The sequence below is a fragment of the Hypanus sabinus genome, chromosome 6, assembly GCF_030144855.1.
Source record: "Hypanus sabinus isolate sHypSab1 chromosome 6, sHypSab1.hap1, whole genome shotgun sequence".
NCBI classification, from domain to species: domain Eukaryota; kingdom Metazoa; phylum Chordata; class Chondrichthyes; order Myliobatiformes; family Dasyatidae; genus Hypanus; species Hypanus sabinus.
In genome coordinates this window covers 73,982,660-74,006,781 of record NC_082711.1, presented here as the reverse complement: position 1 = coordinate 74,006,781, position 24,122 = coordinate 73,982,660, and the positions used below count along the sequence as shown (strand labels likewise).

Here is a 24,122-nt window from a genome sequence, read left to right as displayed (position 1 = left end):
TTTAAAGTTACTGACCTTCAACACCTCTGAACCCCTAATGAGGATTGGCTCATGAATCTCCTGTAGTCAATAATAAATTCTTTGGTTTTGCTAATGTTGAGAGAGAAGTTGTTTGCAGAACCATTCTATCTTATTTTGAATCTCCCTCCTATATGCTGATTCATCACCTTTCAATATGGCCAACAACAGTGGTATCGCCCGCAAACTTAAATATGGCATTGGAGCAGTACTTAGCCTCACGTCATAAGTATAAAGTGAGTAGAGCAGGGGGCTAACACACAGTCTTATAGTGCACCTGTACTGATGGTGACTGTTGAGGGGATATTGTTGCCAGTCCAAACTGACTGGTATCTGCAAGTGAGGAAATCAAGGATCCAGTTGCAGAAAGAGGTATTGAAGTCTTGGTCTTGGACCTTTTTGATTAGTTTCAAGGGCATGACAGCATTGAATGCTGTGCTGCATTCAATGAGGAGCATCCTGATGTTTGCACCTTCACTGTCCAGATGGTTCAGAGCTGAATGAAGAGCCAATGAAATGGCATCTGCTGTTGACCTGTTGTGACTGTCGGGAAATTGGAATGGATTCAAGTCACTCCTTAAGCAGGAGTTGAAATGCTACTGGACAAAACTCATAGAGGCAGGTTACTATGTTCTTCTTGGGCAACCGAATGATTGAATCTTGCTTATCAAGGGTGTGCACCTCAGACTGCTGAAGCGAGTGAGTTAAGCTGTTAGTAAACATTCCAGCTAGTTGGTCAGTGCAGGTCTTCAGTACTCGGCCTGGTACACCATCTGGACAGATGCTTTCTGTGGGTTCACTCTCCTGAAGGATGCTCTTACATCGGCCTCAGAGACTGAAATCACAGGGTTGTCAGGGACTGTGGGAGTTCATAAAGGAGCCCCCATGTTCTGTCAGTCAAAGCATAAAAGGCATTAAGCTCCTCTGCGAGAGAAACTTTGTTGTTAAATACACTCTGTAGTCACTTTATTAGGTAACTCCTGAGTGTATTATCCTTATGGATCTAGTCCTTTTAATGTTCCTCTAGACAGTAGGTTTTCAAAGGCCTGGCAACTCAAGCAGAAACAAAGAAAACTGAAAGCTTGTTAAAACAAGGGCATTCAGTTAGATGACCTGGCTATTTTCACTACTTTTCAGCTGCTAGAGCCTGGCCAGCTTTGCTTATAAATAGCAACACTGAAACACAGAAAATGCTTTTACTTACAGTTCTATGTCATTGAGAATGAATTGGTTATCTGCACTTCCTCTGTGATCAGGTCAGGTAGGGTGTTAAATCTTTCAAGTCTTGTCAAAAGCAATCGCAACCATTCCTGGGAGGTAAAATTGAGCAAAGTGTCAAAATGAATAAAACCATAAAATGAATTGAACACTGCACTGAATATGCTTGAATCAACTCCTTTGTAAATAGATTGAAACACCATTTACCGGTACTCATTTTCTGTATCTAATCTAATTATGGCAGTTATATACAGTATGCTTAGATTTAAAGATAAGACAGGTATGAAATATTTATTTATTAATCCTATTCTGATATACTGAAAGCACAGTGCCTTTTAAAGGCAATCAGGCAAGTAATACTGGCTACTGCTCATAACCGTCATGCTGGTTCCGGAAAGGTAATTAGTTGCACTAGCTGAATTAAGGCCTGTAAGTTAGAAACAGCAAAATGTAGGCCATAGGGACAGATTTACACTTTCAAAATAACCCAGGGGAAAATTGCACAGTGTTTGGCACTGTTTGAAATGAATACACTAAATTATTAGTCCTCTGATTTTTGGCCCCGCACACAAACACACCATTTGATCTGCTTTGCTGAACTTGTTATTTTAAAAGAAATATAAAGCAAACCAAATCCAAAAATTACAAGTCACTTGGTAACAGATAATTACACTGCTCCTTCAATCTGTAGGTTGATCCTTCTGTAACCTAAAGCCATAATTAAATACGGATCTGGCAAAATGCAATATAAACAGGGGCTTTTATACATCTTTCAGGATGACTCAATGTGCTTTGCAGCCAATGAAATACTTTAGAAAGCAGTCGTGGTTGAAATGGGAATAAAGACAACCAATTTGCCACAGCAACTATGGGATCTAGGTGAACAAGTACATGCTTCCCTGAAAGTGATATCACAGGTAGACAAGGCAGTGAAAAAAGTTTGAGTCATGAAAGCCTTCATCAGTCAAGGCACTGAGTGCAGAAGCTGGATGCTATGTTGCAGTTGTATGTTGTTGATAATGCTGCATTTGGAATGTTGTGTTCAGTTTTGGCTATCAAAATGGAAAGAGTGCAGAGAAAAGTTACAAGACAGTTGTCAGGACTCAAGGGCCTGAGTTACACAGAGATTGTGCAGTCTGGAGCTTTTTTAATTTTTAATAGGAGAATGAGGGGCGATATTGTAGAGAAATACAAAATCATAAGGGGCAGGGATAGGGAGAATGCATACAAGCTTTTTACCAGAGTTGGAGAATCAAGAAATGGAAGTTATAAGTTTAGTGTGCGAGGAGAGATGGCTGATAGGTAGCAAAGGGGTAACATTTTCAATTAGATGTTGGTCCATTTCTAGAATAGGCTGCCAAAGGAAGTAGTTGAGGCAGATACGATATAATGACAACACTTAAGTGACTTTGGATAGACATGTGGATAAGAAAGGATAGGAAAGTTTAGAGGAACATGAACTAAACATAGGCAAATGAAACTAGCTTAAATGGGAATGTTCATTGGCATGAACCACTTGGGCCAAAGGACATGATTCAGTGGTATATGATTATATGACTCTGCCAGAAACAGAAATGTGATTTTGTTATAGTAATATTGATTGATCAATAGATACTGGCTGAAGCCCAAACACTAATTCCTATGTTATTATTTAAAACAGTGCCTTGGGATATTTTGATCACCTGAAAAAGCCAAGAGAGCTTCAAGTTAAACTTTCATCTAAAAGGCAACATTTACTAATCCATCACTCCTATTTTGAGATAATCCAGAACTCACAAGGAAACCAAAATCTTTGCATTCAGAGGAGATTGCACTACTTATTGAGCCATTTCCAATACAAACGTATTTTCCATTAGAGTAGCATTTAAAATTGGGAGCCATAGTAGCGTAGCAGTTAGCGTGATGCTAACTTGGGGCACTGAAGTTCAGAGTTCAATTCTGATGTCAGCTGTAAGGAGTTTGTACATCCTCCCCATGAATGTGTTCCAGTTTCTTCCCACAGTCTAAGTCATACCAGTTGGTAGGTTAATTGGTTATTGCAAATTGTCCTGTGATTAGACAAGGGTTAAAATTAGTGTGGTGCTGGAAGCATAGCTCAAAAGGCTGGAGGGACCTATTCTGCACTGTATCTCTAAATAAAACAAATGAAATGAAGTGAAGCGTCTGTATTGATCATTAATGATAAGGAAACCTGGTCTTAAAATCTGTGAAGCACAGAGCAGTGGAAGATGAGCAAATAACTAGACTAACTAACTAACAAATAACTGAACTAACAATACTGTCCCTTAAATAGACACAACACTGGCAATTTTAAGCTGATATTTTGAGTGTATTTAAAACAGCATCAAAATAATTTCTCCTAATTAATCAAATGAATTTTAAACATTTGTCAGTAACCAATTTAAGCATACTTGCAGTGATTTGTGCCACTGAGTTAAATGGTGGAGAACTTGAAGATTCACATTTCTTCTTGTCCTTTTTGCTTAGAATACATTATAAGAAAAAAGGCTTTGTATTCTTATTGTAACTTTCATGAATTTTGGAAACCAGGGAACTTGAAAGAACATCATAGCCCTTTTTCATTTGGGATTTTTCATGTCTATCCAAGAACACACTCTGACAACCACCACTAGCAGTGAATTATTCTCGCTGTAATGGACTAGGGGTGGTCATACATATAATCCTCTGAGATACTGGAATCCACAATCATAGTACATAAAAATGTCACATACAATTATTTTTTTCTTGATCTCATTACATTTTAGCATCATGCATTTTGTTCCCATTGTATCTTAGTCAACATGAACCATTTCTCTTGGTACATCAGCTTAACATCAGATCTTTGCCAATTTAATGTTCACTTGTGAAGTGCATAGATGGAGCAGGTAGTGAGAAACTTCACCCCAACAGAGATGAATACATCTGAAGTACATAGGGTTAAAGAAAAGGGAAGAAAAACTAGAAGGTTTTATGGAACAAAATGTTCACCTGGAGGCTGAATGCCCATGGGAAAAGTACCCACATAACATTTAAGAATGGGGTGGCACAATAGCATAGTGGTTAGCACAACACTTTACAGTACAAGCAATCTGCGTTCAATTCCCATCATTGTCCGTAAGGATTCTGTATGTTCTTCCCATGACAGCGGGGTTTTCCTCTGGGTGCTCCGGTTTCCCCTCACAGATCAAAGATGTACCAGTTGGTAGTTTAATTGGTCATTGTAAATTGTTTCGTAATTAGGCTTGGGTTAAATCGAGGGTTGCCAGGCATTACAGCTCAAAGGGCCAGAGGGCTTATTCCACACTGTATTTCAATAAATAAAATAAAAAAGAATGATTTAGATAATTTAGATGATTCAGGAGTTCAAGAAAATGGATCATTAAAGATAGGTATTTGATAGGTGGCATGGTCACTGTGGATTGAAGAGACTGTTTTTGTACTCTGTGACTATGATATGACAAGTGGCTGTCCTTAACATGATTGAAATTCTTTGTTCATTATGTGTGAAAATTCCTGAGATAAAGGCATTTGGAAAGAAACTCTGGCTGCCTTTCTTTCTCCAGGCCAAATGATTCGTTAAGGCTTTTCCTTCTCTGCCAGAGAATCCTTCTTCTTATACGAAGTTCAAGAAGCAGCAGAAAATCTGAAAGACATCACTGCTGTTAATCAAACTTCAATCCTTTATCCCAGCCCTCTTCAAAGCAGCTTCTCCTAGAGACCAGATGGTACTTGAACTGTCTCCATCAGTATTTTATCACGTCATCCTCATTCAGGGCAGAGATGCGTTAAAATTTGCAAAATATATTTTGTTGATCTCAAAACAAATACAAGAGTAATGGCAGATTTATATTGCTTGTCAGTGTTCTCATTTATCCACTGATGGGAGAATCAATTAGCTCATTGCAAGTTAGACCAGAAATCTTTCCAGATTCATAAACTAAAATAAACCTGAAAAATATCCAGTCCACTCCTGTCTTTGGACAGATTTTTGTCGGGTATTGTTCTAATTAAAGCCACAATTTGATAACTTTTTGCAAAAAACAAGTGTTGACAAACTTTATAAGCAAATAATCCATAACTACAACCTGGTAAGGTTTACTTTAAATTAAAGAAAATTATATTTGAAAATCATCAACTGAGACAAAACAATTAAAAACAGCATTCTGCAGATGCCAAATGTCTAAGGGCTCAAACAGAGCAACAAGACAGAGAAGCAAACTCCCACTTAATTCTCAATTTTCTTTTGTTTCCTTCTCATTAAACTTATAGGACAAAAGGCATATTGTTATTCTTTATAAACCTGTGATGCACCATCAATAACTCTCTGAGACGTGAGGCGAGATATAGGCTTTTATTGACTGGAAGAAAGAGCAAGCAGCAATTGACCACCATACTACATCCTGGAGACTGAAGGCAGGGCTCAGGCCTCAATTGCCTTTATACCGGGGTTAGTGGGAGGAGCCACAGGAGCAGTCAGTGGTGGGGGGGGGGGGGGGAGGAGCGTGTCCAGACAGGTATATTTAGTTCACCACAACCTGCTTGCTTAATGGCCACCATTTGGAATACTTTCTGGGGTACCACAAAGATTAATTAACATGGTTTTCTTAAACGGTGTATCCTAGATTGTAAAAATACATGTATTTAGTAAATTTGAGGTGATTGCCCAATAAATACTTGATGTTGTTTTGAGTGTTATGGGCACAATAGGTCATCAGTGGAGATTTTCCAGGTGCCTGCTCAAATTAGGAAAGACTCCCTACCTTTCAGGGAGAATAATAGGTAATCATTCAAAACTAAGCCATGGACTGTGACTATTGAAGCAGGTTGCTGATGGAAGTGCTTGCAAAATTGACAAATGAGGTTGGCTCATTTTTATTGCTATTCAACCTAGAATTCTTCAGACATGATATTAAGTTTTGTTTCCTCATCGTTAATATACCGTATGAAATGAATAGTTTGCAGTCCAGTACTGATCTCCGCAGTACCCAACAAGTTATTACTTAGTGTTCAAGAAAAATATTTGCTCTCACTTTTTCTACCAGCCAACCAGTTCTTGATCCTTGCCAGTATATTATCCCAATCCCTTGGCCTTATGCATTAATCTTTCACATCAATCTTTTAAATGGGACTGACTGAGAGCTTACTGACTCACTCATCCTCATCTCTGCAGGTCTCTACACTCTGTCCAGTAAGTCAGTAAAGCATGAGTTCTTATTGATAAATTCATGTGTCATTTAAATCTGTCACTCATCTCCATGTGCAGTGCTACTAAGAATATTCATAATGGATTCTAGAATTTGCCCCACATTAACTTTTACCATTTTTTGCTACTATAGTTTTTAACTGATCATGTTACTGCAATTATCTGAGGTACTTCATGGAATTATTGATTCATATGGCATGGAACAGGCTATTCAGCCCAATTAATCCATGCAAACCAAAAGGCTCACTTCCATGTTAATATGATGCCCAGCATTTGGTCCTTAGCCTTCTTTACCAAGTAATACAAGTGTTCACCTAGACACTTGTTAAGTGCTGCCAGCAACCCAGCTTCAAATACTCTCTTAGGTAGTGAGTCCCAGGTACTTACCACTCTGGGTAAAGAAGGACCCCTTCATGCCCTCTCTAAGTTTATCTGCCTTTTCCTGAATCTTGTTTTATATATTTCTGATATGGGGAAAGTTTCCTGCATTCTACCCAATCAATGCCCCTCATCAATCATGTCCCCTCCTAACCTCTTCCACTTCAGAGGGAACAGACCTACATTTCTTCTCCAGTCTCTCCTCACAAATGAACTGCTTCATCCCAGGCAACATCTAAGTGAATCTCCCTTGCGCCCTCTCTAGCGCCATCACATGTTTCCAATGTCAGAAATGCATGTTCAAGCTGATAAGGTAAAGCAGCCTTGAAGGGACAGATAGCCTAACTCTGCTCCGAACTTTCTTCACTCTGTGTCTGTGTTGGCTGAAGATTTGTGATTAAATCAGAAATAATATCCTGAAGATTCCTGAAATCTGCTTGCTTGTTCCATTTCCTTTTTGCCTGTGGTCAATCTGATGATTTTGATCTCATCTTTATCTCTGTCACACATCTTGCAGGAATTATAGTCAGCTTGTGCAACATTTTGAGCAGACCTTGAATTCCTACTAGAGCTATTCTGCTTGCTAATTTCCTTTCTCTACCACATTGGAATGAAAAGTGATTTTCCTTTTTGCATTTGTGGCACGCCATTCCATAACCTAAATGTTTCTCCTTCGGTGTTCATTCTGTTTCCCACTATAATTATAGTTTATACTGTTGCTGTTCTTTGCTTCCATCAGGCTGACTAGACAGAATTGTGCTTCCTACTATTCATCAGCTCTGGCTTTTGACAACTCTGAGACCCAGTAGGATTTGACACTCTCTCCAAACCTTAAGTCTGTTGCTGTCAACATTCTACATTTTCAACCCAAACACAACCTGTCATGGATGAACAAATCCCTGATATCTCCAATTGCAGCTTGAAACTTCACTTCAATTAAATGGTGTCAAATTGTCTCTCCATTTGCCTGATGTCACTTGAAAAACTTGAATCGATCATTATCTCTCAGAAGTTTAAGATTTAAGCTTCTCATTGGGAGCCCTGAAAAACATGCCAGTAAATCATCTACTGTTATAATATCATGGAAAATTCAAGCATCTGTAAACTCAAAAGAGACCGTCATAAGGTTGAGCATGAATGGAGGAAGACTAAACTAACAGTTCACTATAAAATATTGAGGGTTTATATAACTAATTCATCTCGAGAGACAGTCAGACTTTTCTAAAATTATTAATGACAGTGCAGGTAATCCAAGAGTATTGTTTTCATCTATCAACTGTCTATTAAACCCAGCTCCATTGATGGAATGGCTGCTGAATGCATCTGAGGTAAAAAGTGAGAGATTTGCTGCATTTTTACAGAAATAAATAAATAATCTAAGATGGAATATAATACAGATCTCAAGAATAAACCTTGCTGAACATCAACAAGTTCAACACTGTAACTAAACTCCTTTACCGAAACAAGTTTACCAGAACTTCAAGAAGTAATTACTCAGCTAAAACCATCCACTTGTGTCCTTGATCCTATTTCCACAGGCTTTTTTAAAAAAGCTTCTGATGTGATAATCACAGTGTACTTTACATCGTTAATTGCTCACTAGTTTCTGGTATTTTTCCAAATTCCTTAAAAACTGCAGTAGTTAAACCCCTGCTTTAAGTAAAATAATCTAGACTGCACTGTCTTTGACAATTTTAGATCCATTTCCAACCTGCCTATTTGAAGTAAAATTTTAGTAAAAATGTTTTTTGACAATTAAGTAACTGCTTGAATAAAAATTTAATTCTTGACAAGCATCAGTCAGATTTTAGATCAAATCATAGAACAGAAAAATGCATTGCTTTAAGTAGTTAATGACTTAAGACATAATAGTGATGGTGGTAACAAGCCAGTTCTTGGTCTTTTAGATTTGAGCGAAGCATTCTCTGAAAAAAAAACCTTAGTCAATAGCTAGATCTTCCTGGTACTGCCTTAAACTGGTTTCTATCTTATGTAATGAGAAGAAAATTCTTTGTTAACTGTAGTGATCTTGCATTGAAAATCCATGATATTATGTTTGGTGTGCAGCAAGTATCAATTCTTGGACTGATGTTGTTCTACATTCTACATGCTCCTTTTAGGTCAGATTATTTCTAAACAGAAGGTCAATTACCACAGCTATGCAGATATGCAGATAACTTGCCTATTATGTCAGGTAACTCTGATGCTCTAAGCCCTCTGTCTTAAACTAAGTAAGAAAAAAAATACAGAAATTTTGGTTATTCGTAACAAAGAAAAATGTGAATCCTTGATCATTTGGTCTTACAAATCAAGCCAGAAATAAAGAATTTGGGCATTATTATTGACTGGACGCTAAATTTTAAATTGTGTATTAACCATATTATTAAGACTGTGTTCTTTCATTTTAGGAACATTGTCAGAGTTTGATATGTTATAACGTCTCAAGATACAGAAAAAATGGTACATGTTTTTAGCCAAAAGATACTGTAATGCACTCCATTCAGGCTGCCTAAAGATATTAATCAGGGCAGCTTATTCAAAATTCGGCAGCAAGAATCTTAACCAAAAAAAAAGAAAATCTGAGCACATTTTACTCATTTTGGCATAAATACACTGGCTGCCTGCATCCTTTAGGATTAATTTTAAAATGCTCTTAATTGTATATAAGGCTCAGGATAATATAGCTCCTCCATATATTTTGGAGTGTCTATTCCCTTACATCCCTAATTGTAATCTTAGATCCACAGGTACTGGCTTGCTTCGTGTCCTAGAGCCAAACGTATGAGAACTGATGGTGTAGCTTTTGCTCTTATTAACCAAAAATCCTGAATATTCGACTGAGATATGCCAGGCTAGTACTGTAGAACATTTCAAAACTCATCTAAAAACATACTTTTTAAAATTTGGCCTACTCAGAGGATAACATAATGCCTGTTGATGTTGATTATTTTTATATAATTTGGTATATTCGATTGCATTTTATTCTATACAATGTGTGATTTGATCTATGATTTTTAATTTATCTCATTTCATTATGATTATATTGACTTAATTTTACAATCTATGTAAAGCACTTTGAGACTGCATCCTCATGTATGAAAGGTGGTATATAAACAAAGTTATTATTAATTGTTCAGTAGGCACTTACCGCCTTGCTGATCAACCAAATACAAGAGTGTTTTTATTTTACAAACAACCTGGATGAACTCAGCAGAACGGGCAGCATCCATTGAAACGAGCGGTCAACGTTTGGCCGAAACGTTGACTGCTCGTTTTAATGGATGCTGCCTGACCTGCTGAGTTCATCCAGCTTGTTTGTATGTTGATTTGACCACAGCATCTGCAGTGTACTTAGTGTTTAGTGTTTTATTTATGTTTTCTCCTCTGCATTAGATGCTGACAATTCAATAAAGAGCAAATATTAATCCTTTTATAGTTTCTACTTATTTGACAAGTTACACTCATGTATAAGGTAAAAATATAATCATCTAATATACAATTGAATCTGATGAAGGGAGGCCATGCCTCATGTTTCACTATTTGGCTGCATGTCTACCATATGCTATCACACTGGATCGATACCAAGCTAGGATCCTGTCACGTGGTCGTTGGAACCTGCACCACTAGAAGAAACCAACATTTGTTTGCGTCTCTCCTTACTATATGCTTCTTTTTTAAAAAAAAAGTATTGCCAGCAACATGCCCAAAATACTTCCTGCACCTTTTTGTACAATGTTATCTCCAGAAGATGTTTCTATCTCTCTCTCTCAACTGAGCACCCTTTTCATTAACTATGAATTCTTGGTAACATTTGTTATAAAAATAGTTCTGAGCTTCTCACGAGCCTCCAATGTTGCAGCCCACCATCATGAAGATGCATTCTGACCCGATAGCAACAAAAATACAGTAAATATTTAACTAGGTCATTTTATAGAAATGGACAACACCTTTTAAATAACCCATGCTCCTCCTATTCAAAAAGTTTGTCCAGAAATTAACTCTGACTCTTTTTCTTTCTCTGTAGCATGTAGCATATAAACATGCACATTGCTAAATTAACATAATTATGAATGAAGTTTTGCCAGCATTCACCATTGCCAGAAAAATTTATGTAATCTCACAACATCAGTGCTGACTTATGAAAATAGATGCACATATTATCCCAAAAGTAATTAGAAAGTACCCAGGATCTGGTGCACCACATTCTGTTGTGACTGATGTGACACATCTAAATACCTTTAGAAATTCAGAGAGAATTCACAGGCACAGCCAAGCTTCGGAAAAAATGCCTACTCTTCAGCACCATCTTTCATCGTTCATTTTATAGGAAGCATTGAATAAATAGAATATGGAGGATGCTTATTTTCTTTGAAAAATTCATACAGTGCTGGAGAAAATTTTGAACACTGCTGAATCAAACAGTCCACAAGTTGAAATGTTACATTATTCTCAAGACTATTTTCATTTTTTTACTTTTCCACAATTCACTGAGAGGCACATCACAACTGTGCTTCAGTGTTAGTAACCCTTCGATTTTGATTGCACATTCAAAGATGAAGTAGTAACGGGAAAAAAATCTTTTGCTAGTATTGGTATCGGAGATCTGCTGTATGTTCATTTTGGTGAAAAAGATCATCTAATTAAGGATTTTAAGATGATTGAAGGAATTTTGCTTCAAGAAATAGTTCTCACTGTTTGGAGAAAACAGAAAAAAAAAGAGTATAACCATAGTACCTGTATTTGAATGTGCATAGTTTATGGAATAACATACATGGTCTTGTAGTACAGTTAGAGTTTGGCAGGTATAATATTGTAGGCATCACTGAGTTGTAGCTGAAAGAAGTTAAAATTTGGAAGTTTAACATCTAAGGATATACAATGTATTGAAAGGGCAGGTAGGTAGGCAGAGGGGGTGGGGTGGCTCTATTGGTTAAAATTAAAACCAAATCCTTAGAAAGAGGTGTCATGGAATCACAAAATGCAGAATCTCTGTGGGTATAGATATGAAACTGAAAAGGTAAAACGATCTATATGAGAGCTATATAATAGGCCTCTGAACATTAGCTATGATGTGGGATACAAGTTACAATGGGAGATAGAGAAGGCATGTCAAAAGGGCAGTGTTACAATAGTCATGGGGGTTTTCAATATGCAGGTACATTGGGAAAATCATTTTGGTGCAAGATCCTTTTTTAGAATTTTTAGAATAACTACAAGATGGCTTTTTAGAGCACTTATTGTTGAGCCCACTAGGGATAAGATAATTCTGGATTTAGTGTGTCATGAGCCAGATTTGATTATGGAGTTTAAGGTAAAGGAACCCTTAGGAGACAGAGATCATGTTATGAAGGAGTTCACTCTGCAGTTTGAGAGGGAGAACCTAAAGTCAGATGTATCAGTATTACAGTGCAGTAAAATGAATTACAGAGACATGAAAGAGGAGCTAGACAAAGTTGATTGGAAGGGACAATGTCAGGGATGATGGCAGAAAGGCAATGTCTGGAGTTTTAGAGAGCAATTCAGAGGCACAGGACAGATACATTTGAAAGATGAGGTAGTATTTTAAACAGAGAATGAGGCAACTGTGGCTATCAAGGGAAGTCAAAGATACCATAAAAGGAAAGGAGAGGGCATATAAAATAGCAAAACTTTGTGGGAAGCTAGAGGATTGGAATGATTTTAAAAATCAAACAGGTGGACTAAACCCCAGAGTTCTGAAAGATGTCACTGAAGAGAATGGAAAGGCATTAGTAATGATCTTTCAAGAATCACTTGGCTCTGGGCACTATGGTCAGCTTAACTATTAGCATAATGCTCCTGCAGCAATATGTTGGACTCGAGAGTTCAATCCCAGCTTTCTCTGTAAGAGGTCTCCTCCCCATGGAATGCATGGGTTTTCTCCAGGTCCTACAGTTTCCTTCCATAGCCTAAAGGATTACTGGGTAAGTTAAGTGGTTGTTGTAAATTATCCCATGATTAGGTTAGGGTTAAAATAAGGATTTTCAAGGGTTGCTGGATGACGTGGCTCGAAGGGACCAAAGAGACTATTCCACACAGTATTTTTAAATAAATAAAATTTAAAAATGGATTAAATCCCAGGGTTCCGAAAGAGGCAGCTGAAGAAATCGTGGACGCATTAGTAATAATCTTTCAAAATGACTTTACTCTGGAATGGTTCCAGAGGACTGAAAACTTTCAAATGCCACTGCACTCTTTAAAAAGAGAGGGAGGCAGTTAATGGAAATTATAGGCCAGTTAGCCTGACTTCAGTGTCTGGGAATATTTTGGAGGCAATTGTTTAGGATGAGGTTTTGGGGTACTTGGAGACACATAATAAAACAGATCTCATTTAGCATACTTGCCTTGACGGAAAGTCTTGCCAGACAAATCTGTTGAAATTCTTTGTGGAAATAACAGACAGGATAGACAAAGTAGAGTCAATGGATGTTGTCTGCTTCGATTTTCAGAAGACCTTTAACAAGGTGCTGCACATGAGGTTACTTAACAAGAAAAAAGCCCATGGTATTACAGAAAAGATGCTAGTGTGGAGAGAAGATTGACGGACTGGCAGGAGGAAAAGTCTGGGAACAAAGGGGGCCTTTTCTGGTTGGCTGCCGGTGACCAGAGATGCACTGCACGAGTCAGGTGTTGGGACCACTTCTTTCCATGTTAGATGTCCATAACTTAGATGATGGAATTGATGATACAAAAATCAGTGGAACTGCAGGTAACATTGATGAAGCAGGGAGTCGGCAGAAAGACTTAGACAGATTGTGAAAAAGGGCAAAAAAGTGACAGATGGAATACAGTGCAGGGAAGCGTATGTTTATGCATTTTGCTAGAACAAATAAAGGCATAATAAAAATGAATAAATGGGGATAAAATTCATAAATCAGAGGTGCAGTGGGATTTGAGAATCCTTGTGCGGGATTCTCCACAGGCTAACTTCCTGGTGGAGTCAATGGTAAGGAAGGCAACTGCAATATTAGCATTCATTTTGAGAGGATTAGCATATGAGGACAAGGATGTAATGTTGAGACCTTCTAAGGCAGACCACACTTGGAGTATAGCAAGCAGTTTTGGACCCATATCTAAGAAATGATGTGCTGACTTTGGAGGGGGTCCAGAGGAGGTCACGAGAATGATTCTGAGAATACAAGGATTAACATATGAGGAGGATTTGATAGCTCAGGGTCTGTACTTGCTGGAGTTTAGAAGAATGAGTAGGATTCTCACTGAAACTGGATGTGGAGATGATATTTCCTTAGCCAGAGGGTGGTGAGTCTGTGGAATTTATTGCTCCCACTGGTTGTGGAGGCCAAGTGATTGGGAATATTTAAAGCAGAGGTTGATTAGTCAGTGTATCAAATGTTACAGAGGGAAAACTTGAGAATGGGGTTGATGCACCATCAATAACTCTCTGAGACATGAGGCGAGATACAGGCTTTAATTGACTGGAAGAAAGAACAAGCAACAATTGACCACCACACAACATCCTGGAGACTGAGGCCGGGGCGGTGTCTCCAATCGCCTTTATACTGGGGTCCGTGGGAGGAGCCACAGGAGCAGTCAGCGGGGGGGAGGGGGGGAGCGTGTCCAGACAGGTATATGTAGTTCAGCACAGGGATTAAGAGGATAATAAATCAGCCATGATGGAATGGTAGGGCAGACTCTAAGGGCTGAATGGCCTAATGCTGTTCCTATATCTTAAGGTCTTATTGTCTTATTAGGGTGAAGCCATTATGGGGAATGACACACTTTCACATGAAGAGCAAAGGGGGATTTTCCAGAGGCAGATCCTTCCCACTGTTCAATCTGTGCTCTGCAGTACAAGGTTAGAAGCACTGGGCTTCAAAACAGAAAGCTGGTGCAAAATCACATTATTAACTGATCATTACTTCAATCTCCATATTCTATATACTGCTGTCAAGCTGTAAATGTGCACAAGCTTAGGCACTCACCTACATGCTGGTCTCATGATGTATGTCACACACGTACATGTGTCCACCTTCAGCTTGTAAAAGCTCTGACGAATCCTGTCCATATATGAAATAAATACGTACAATAATCAGTGGATAGGAATCAAAATATGAAAACGATGAATTTCTTTTCTTTTTTTTCTGGCATAGGTATTAGCAGGAATTGCATCAGCTTCAAAGTGCACAGGCCTGACCCGCAATGCCTGAGGTAAATGAGCTAACCTGACTCAGCACATTGCTCCGAATTCAAAGCATTGCCGTTCAGCTAGCAATCTGGCAAAGCTTTGCCAAGAAATAAACTAACATTCAGGGTTTTGAAAGCAAACATTTCTTTATGCATGAATAATCTCAGACTTAAAATTAATGATTCCAGGGAAAATGATTTCACTCAATTATGAAGGATATTTTCTGGTTACATTGACATTCTATAGATCTAATAGAATGAGCATCCATATTTCCACTCTAAATACTTAGAGCCACATAACACCATCTCATCTCACTCCTCATCTCATTTTGCATAATTAATTATTGTTGTCCCTCAGCGGGTCCTATGCCTCCAGCAACTGGCTAAGGTTAACTATTTAAGGAAACACATTATTACTTCTAACTTGAGTCCATTCTTCCTCAGAATTGCTCTTTTTGGAAAGAATCATTTACTGCCTTCTATGTCACAGTGAAACTTCCAACATTAACTTTTGAATATTTCTGTTCGCACCCAAAATAATACTTAAAAACTGAAGATCATTTAGCAAATGCTTAACTAATCTGCACTGCCTATTTTTCATGCAAAGCTCAAACCATTAGCATTTTTCAGGAGAGCAAAATCTTGTTAGTAGAAACTAAAGATTCCTCAGAATAAACAACATTCAACAGAGAACATGATATTTTGATGCACTTGGCATAACATCTATTACAATAGTCTCAACAGATCTGTGAAACACATCAATCTGCTAGTGAAGCACTTCAATTTATTTTCCGTGTCCATAATCAGTTAATTCTAAATGTCTTAAGTCCTGATGAAGGTTCTCTGTCTGAAACATCGACTGTTTATTCATTTCCATAGATGGTGCCTGACCTGCTGAGTTCCTCCAGCATTTTGTCTTTGTTACTTTGGATTTACAGCATCTGCAGAATCTCTTGTGCTTGTAATTGTAAATACTGTTGTTTTCTCATCCAAAATGTGTGATGGGTGCATGAACAATTGCTAAACAAGTTGAAATATTTTAAATACAATATTGAGAAGTTTTTTTCTATATTGTAATGCTCCTGTCTCACAAAAATATTCTGGAATTGTTATATTTCAATACAAGCCTCCTTCAAATTTAAAAATTCAGAAAAAAATATCTCGATTGCAAAGTGGGTATAAAGAGTGGGAGCTCAAGGGGGTATAAAGAGCCAAAGGACTTTGAAAGTTAAAAGAGAGCAAGATATCCCTGAAAATACAAACAGTGGGGGAGATCTCTGAGTGAGCTTAAAGAGCAGATGATTCTTCAGAGTATCAAGAGTGGGAAATCAGAATGAATAAAATCAGTAGATCTGTGAGACTACAAAGTATGGAGATTATTGAAAGAATATCATGGACAGGATATCCTTGAGAGTATAAAGGAAGTGAGATCATTATGCAAGTAAATGGGTGGTCCATAATATAGTATAATCACTGTATAAGAAATGTAAGATTGTAGAATGAAGCAGCATCAGAATCAGATTTAATATAACTGGCATATGTTCTTTATAGCTGCATCAATGTGTTATGTCCAGGTTAGGTCCTCAGAGATACCGACACCCAGGAACTTGAAATTGCCCACTCTCTCCACTTCCTATGAGGACTAGTGTGTGTTCCCTCATCTTACCCTTCTGAAGTCCACCATCAGCTTTTTGGTCTTGCTAACACTGAGTGGAAGGTTGTTGTTATGACACCACTTCACCAACTGGTACGTCTCGCTCATAAATTTAAATATGAAATAGCAGATTAAAAACTCAATTACTGAGCTGTTATGACACAGACCCATCCGCACCTGCTTCCAAGGTTTAGACATTCTAAGTCTCTGGCATATGGATAGCTGGTGCATCTCCTTTAAAGATTCAAGACACCTCTGCTAATTGGCAGTCATGTTTTGGGCATCAAGGACTGAGCATTTAAGGACTACCTGAAATGAGGTTCGATACTCAATTGTAAGCTTACTTGTAATTTTGTCTAGTGCTTGTTTTGTGCTCAGATTCTCGATCCAGTCTGAAACCAAGTCTCGAACCTAGCCTCGGATTCTCCATTTGGGTCCAAGCCATCCTTGTTAAGGACTGTCGCCGCAGTACAATTCAACAAACACAGACCCAGTGGAGTATTGGAGTCTTTCGTCAGCTATAGCCAGCCAGTGAGAAAGTTTCCAGACAGAACCTAGAGAGATGTATGACCTCCTGATTGCCGAGTGCCAAATATTACAGGGAGAAAGCTAAAGGCACTTGGGTGCAACCGTCGGTCACTTTGCAGAGCCAGTCCATCTCCCAACCCCAGAGAGATTTGATGGTGACCCAGGTTCTTGCCACACCTTCCTCATCCAGTGCTCATTAGTATTTAAACTCCAGCCTCCCCAGTTCCCTTCAGAGCACAGAAAGGTATCCTTCATCATCTCCTTCTAACAAGAAGAGCCCTGGCCTGGGCCACCACACATTTGGAGCACAGGTCGGAGATTTCCTCAGATTCAGAGGACTTCATGGATGCCATGAGGAAGGTGTTCCATCACTCTGCGGGAGCCAGCCAAGCCTCAGATCACCTGATGAAAGTTCAACAGGGAAGAAGATCGGCACTGACTGTGTGATTGAATTTTGGACTTTGGCACAAGACAGTGACTGGAACGGGGGGGGGGCCTTGATGATGCTATACCACCAAGGAATCCAAGATGAACTGAAGGGTGCCCTCACCTTGGGAGAACCAGCCAAGGACAGAGGTTCTGATCGACCAATCTATTCATCTTGATAATCATCCGGCATCATCCAGTACCTTTCTTAATTTGCTTTCCATTTATTCTATTGCATGGTATGTGGCATGCAAGTAGTGAATAGATCTCCAATCAAGATGTAATTGTCTCAGCCAGTCATCAGCCCATAATGCTGGCCGTCCTGATTTTACCACATTGTGGCTAGTTGGTTGTTGCATTTCCCTGTTATGAATGTCATTTCTACATGAGTTATCTTTTCTCCAGTATAAATTGTTAGTTAAATATCTGCAGGCGTCGGTTCAGTATCTTTAAAATGCCGTTCAGACTCATTTTGTGGAATGAATGAAACAGCCAAGCCAGTGTCCAGTTTCATTTTAATAGATTTGCCGATCACTTCTGCTATAAGCTATATTCTTTGTCTATTGTTAATTTTCACATTATGAATCCTAAGGCTACTCAGTGTTACTCTCATCATTATCAGATTTTTCCTCAACAGTATGCAGATTTGTTTTCTTTTTGAAACTGTAACTTAACATTTTTATCTTTTTCTCTTCCCTGTGCAGTCCATTTATTTTTGTCTGCCCAACATGCATGTATGTGTCCTACTTTGTTGCATTTTCTTTAAGTTACACCTTTAAACCTGCATTGGGCTGGTGTATTGGCCTGTCACAATGATAACATAGTTTGTTCAGCCAGGCAGGTTTCTGTTTCAAGGCTGCAATTTTGTTCATGGACACTCTCATTCCTGACGGCGACTCTTCTGTGTCACTGGCTATGGTTTCAGTTGATACAGTTATTTCAACTGCTCTTTTGAATATGAGTGCACATCAGTAAGGAGCCATTTCTGAATGTTTTCTTTTAAGATGCTACAAACTAAATGAAGTCTCAGTACATCATTAAACCCATCACTGAACTGATAATGTTCAGACAATCTCTCAATTCTTCTTCCTTTTGATTGTACTTGGGAAATCTAAAGCATTGAGCAATCAACAATTGTTCTGGTTCTAAATGTTCCTGCATTATTTTCACAATGTTAGCAAAGCTCAATTCAGTTGGTTTGGTTGGAGCAGTCAAACGTCTAAGCAAACTGTGTGCTCTTCCATCCAATACACTCAGCAAAACCTGCACTCACTTCTCATTGGCTATTTCCTTTGCTTCAAAATACAGCTCAGTTTGTTTCATATACAGCACCAGGTATCATTTGTGCAATTGAGCATGTCCATCTATGTGATGTAGCCAACCATTTCTGTTTTTAAATTTGTTATCAGTATCACACAGTACTCAATGTTTATTAACCCTTGAATTTGTCCATTTTATAGCTTTTATTTAACTTGATAGTATAGAAGTACATCCTGTACTTTTTTTTTTAACTCAACCATTTCTCACTGCATTTTCTTTTAATTCAAATGTTTTGCTACTCTTCAACAGGTAGGTAGTTGCCTCAGGTTTATTTAAAACTTCCTCATTACCAGTGTTATGTTTCGTAACTCCAAAACGTAAAACCAATTGTAAAAAAAATGTGAACCTGGGAATACGTGTCTTAGTTTTGTTTTTACTTTATATGAGGCACACACGTATGTCATGGTGGTGTGTTCACGTACTTTTACATGTAACATGTAATTAATTATTTACACAAACAAGGATGTTTAATCAAACAATATACTTACAATATTACTCAATATTACTGAAATATTAAATACACAACAAGGCAGAGTTGGGAGGCAGCAGCAGATGAATGATAGGTGGAGACCAACAAGAAAAAAAGAGGCAGATAAAGTCAGATAGGGGAAGAGAGGGTGATGCAAGAACACAAAGTGTTGGAACTTGCAGAAGGTGATCATGGGAACTACTAAGGGAGAGTTGAGGGGCAGATTGTACCAGATGAGTGGTGGGTGGGGGGGAGGATGATCTAGTGGTAAAATGGAGCTATATGGCACCAGGATGGGTGGTAAGTATATGGAACCAGAAGGGAGAAGGGATGAAATGGGTGATGGGTGTCTGGAATGAGTAATGCAAAATGGAACAAAAATAGAACAACTGGAAGAGGATTGGAATGTGCAGATGGGATGGTGGGCAGAGATGCAAGAGGTAAGGAAATTGGAAGAAAGAGGCACATGAAATTGGAAAATTGAATGTTCATCCCATTGGGTTGTAGACTAGCAAAGCAGAATATGAGGTGCTCTTCTAATTTGCTACCCACCTCCTTTCCCACGGAGGAGGGGGGAAATGTTGGATCCAACTTTTTAATTCTGAGATTAGAATGCTTAATTGTTATTTTCTTTGCTGTTTAACAATTAATTATCTGCTTGTATTTAAATAGATATTTATGGCATATGCAAGTTTAATACATCTCTAATGGCTATACAAAGTATAATTCTAGAAAGCTCTGGAAGCTTCTTTGCTCTGCATTGCGAATAAGTGTTTTCTCATTGGTTACCATGGTACTGTGGTTTTTAAATAGTAGCTTTCTAACTGATTAATCTTAAAATTTAAATGGAATTTTTCCTTATCTCTGTGATATAAAATAGCAAGACACAAGCAGTGCCTTCTTTAATCTTAGCTATCCTTTCTTTATCACTGTCTGTTCAATTTCTCTTTGTTCTGTCAGCCTTTAATAAAACAAGTTGGTTCTTTCCTGACCCCTAAAAACAATATCAGAAACATCAGAGTCAACCTGAAAGGATCCAGTTGTTTAAAGCTTTGATACAGGTTGGAAAAGGGAAAAAGTTTCTACTGAGGCAGTATAGGATCTCAAGTTTAATAAATGGTGCATAATGACCTGAGCAAACTGACATAGAGCTAATAAGATTAGAGAATTCAATCTATGTCTCAAAGCTCAGACAGGGAAACTAGGATACTGTTTAACAAGCATAGCACAGGTGCAGGAAATATAGTAAATAGGCGTCATTTGAACTAAGATCATGAAGAGGGTTTCAACCCGAAATACCAACTATCTATTCATTTCCATAGATACTGCCTGACCTGCTGAGTTGCTCTAGCATTTTGTGTGTGTCTCTCTACATTTCCAGCATCTGCAGAATCTCTTGTATTTGTCATTTGAATCAGGCTAGTATCAGCGTCCTCATGAATCAAATAACTAGTGCAATTTTAAATTAAATAGTGACGGCAGGAATGGAGGCTTTGTGTGAAGAGAAATTAAGGAAGTTAAAGCAAAACAAGAAGGAAATAAAGCAAGGTTGTAGAATGGATGTTATCAGTCACAGTGTGATAGGAGGAGACATTGGAAACAAACATACAGTACAACTGCAAATACAGTCAGAATGGCAAAAAAATGGTAGAAAGTCAAAAGTTACATCAATCTGAATACTTGCTCAGTTTGTAACAAGAAGGATGAATCAATCAATCACATATATAGAAATAAATTGGAATGATGTGATCTCCATTATAGTAATGTTATTGCAGAGCCAGGTCAGAATTTTCCAGGGCATTTGGCATCCAATCAATAACCCCAACTACATTCCCAATGGCTGCTAGTGAGTTGGCAGCAGTAATTTTAAATGGCATACAGAACTACATGAAAAAAACTCGAAGTTACAGTGCATGGAAACAAGTTTAATGCGGACTGCAGGACAGTAACTTGCATGTTAATAATTTACAGTGCTGTCGGCTTTATACATAGCAAAGTAGAGCTGCTTACATATGCAATCAAGATTCAGAAGGAAATAACTGCATTCCAGATGATTAGTCTAGTTGTTGTGCTGAAAGCCTGTGAATTTGAATTTATGTAATCATATTTTAATTTACAGCAATTTCTCACATGCAAAGCCAAATTATTTAACAGGATATCAGTGGTTATCAGTAACAGTACTGTATGCCTTCCAGAATCAGGAACTTAGAATAAGTTATGCTCAGTGGATGTGCTTATATTTCACCTACAAATAGAAGTCTCAGTTCTGGTCGTAGAGAGGTAATTTTTACTGTGAGGGATAATATATACTGTATATCTTGGCACGGTCACTAATCATCTATAACTGCCAGTTCTGGATTAGCTGGGAAGGCAATAGGAGGAGAATTGATTGATATGCAGGTATTACATAAATTGTTTGGATCTTCTGGTGCCCATTTTTAGCTCATACTCTCTTTGGCCAATAACTAAATTTGGCCCAATATTTAGAACGTTGGAAGTATATTCCCAAACACAAGCCACAGATGGTAAGAGATAAGCCAATATTTTTCTTCACAGCTGGCCAGTCCTTACAAAATAAATTCCCTGCCCAGTCCATGGTTAGTACAAATAAAGAGCCATGTATTCTGCCAGGAGAGCTGACATGTACATCTGTGATAATACTCCCTTGGTTGCCTCTATAATGAAAACAGATGCAGCCTGCTTCTCCTCTGGGGCAATTTGGAAAATAAAATGCAATCCTCCCACTATATGTGGCCAGCTTCATTTTGACAGACTGATTGCTTCGCCCTTCTAATTGTCATCATTCAACAGTATTTGAATACATCTGCCTCCCTTTGCATTGCTATTTCTGGATTCTTTCTGTGGATCGTAGAGAGAAGGCCTGTTCAGTTTAAGGAATCTCAGGGTAGTATATGGTGACATACATGTACTTTGATAATAAATTTACTTTGAACTTTGTACTTAAGGATTGTTAACCAATGTTTAGCTTTTTATCCACTGGAAATGGGGTGCAATGACCATGGGTTTTATATTACAAGCAGAAAGTCAAATTTCAATATTGTGTATTTTATCAATCTTCTTGTAACTTGAAATAACACTTTTTCTGTCTCCAGATGTTCAGCATTGGCAGATTTTCTTGTTTCAGTTCAGGTTTCCAGTATCTACAGTTAATACTGAGTTATTTTTTTAAATACATGTAGTGGTCATTTAGTGCAAAAACACTAAGAGCTGATCAGTTAGGCAGCATTTACAGAGAGGAACCGACATTTGAAGTTTCCAGTTCGGACACTTCACCTGAACTGAAGGAAACAGTATAAAAAGATGGAGGGAAAGGATTGGCCAGATTCCAGCATCTACAGTCTTTTGTCTCTGCAGCTGTCATTTGGTACCTTAATGCTTTTGCTTCCAGACAGTGCACACAAACAATAAAGGAAATTATTTCTTGAAGTATTTATCTGAACACATTAGCAAACTTACTAGATTTCAGATTCACTCCAGACTCTGCATCCAACTTTGCCAGCTTCTGCAAGTAACCCAATCGCTCCACTGAACTGAACTATGACCCTGAATCATAATGAATAGTTGTTCTTTAATATTCAATATTGTTTTTGGATATTGCAGCAGAATTCAAGAATGTTTGCAATCATTTTGAAAGACATATTATAATATCTACAGAGACATTTTTGCAACAAATGAATAAGCTAATTATGTTTCTTAATTAGAATTATACAGCTTGGAAACAGGCCCATCAGTGTAACTCTCAATCATGTCTACCAAGGCGCCAATTGGAGTTAACTGTAGAAACAGTGAAAACCAAGATTTGAAATCATACCAGAGGCAATGGTTTGGAGCCACTTTATGGATGTAAAGATGCCCCAAGGAAGTCAGTTTGTGATCTTGTGCTGCAAGCTTGTTCAGCATGATCTTAGCACAAAAAGATACCGTAGAAAATGGAGCTGAAATGCAAACTAGAAACAGAAACTCTGAGAAGCATTAAGATTTTGGTAACTAATCAATATGGCTCCTGATACTTCTTTAATGAAGTTATATATCATTTGCAGCTTCCTGCTGCAATTACCAAGATAAAACAGAAAATGCTGCAAGTACTAAGCAGGTTAGGCTATTTCTGTGGAGAGAGATACAGAATTAATTTGTTAGATCGATCAGAATGATCTGGGAGAGGAACAGAGCTAGTTCAAGAAGGGCAAAGCATTCTGCTTTAGGACTGCAGCAATCAATTTATACAGCAGCAACAGGCTAACCACACCCATAAACATGCAGGTGGTCATTCGTCATACCAAACATCTGATTTGCTGAACACAGTAGTCTTTTTCTGAAACTGGGCTGTCTTATGAGTTGTGGTCCAAGTAGTATTTGGTTCCAGTCACTTAGCTGGTCTCAGTGACAGTAGTTGTGATTAACATAATCTGTTCTGTCTCTGTTGCTCCCCTCCTCCTTCCAAGAAGGTAGATGACAAACACAAGAGATTCTGCAGATGCTGAAAATCCAGAGTCCTGGTGAACAATGTCAGCTGGAAACATCGGCTTTTTTGTTCTTCTCCATAGATGTGCCTTACCTGCTGTGTTCCTCCAGCATTTTTTGTGGAGATGATATCGCTGTTGTGTAGAAGTGAATGTTACACTCATAACAGACAAAGCTAAAATGGTAATGTAGAATGTGTGGGACTTGTCTGACCTGCTGCCAACATTTTCTGCTTTTATTGCAAGATTATAGATTTCATCTCT

General features: G+C 38.2%; 1 long non-coding RNA gene across 1 annotated transcript; it reads right to left on the bottom strand.

Annotated features, from left to right (window-relative positions):
* Window positions 1–1,220: 1,220 nt before the first annotated feature.
* On the bottom strand, window positions 1,221–22,983 carry LOC132395019 (uncharacterized). Its single transcript, XR_009512487.1, has 3 exons — window positions 22,855–22,983; window positions 14,779–14,853; window positions 1,221–1,328 (listed from the first exon to the last, which is right to left on the bottom strand). It is a non-coding gene; the product is annotated as an uncharacterized LOC132395019 (long non-coding RNA).
* Window positions 22,984–24,122: the final 1,139 nt, after the last annotated feature.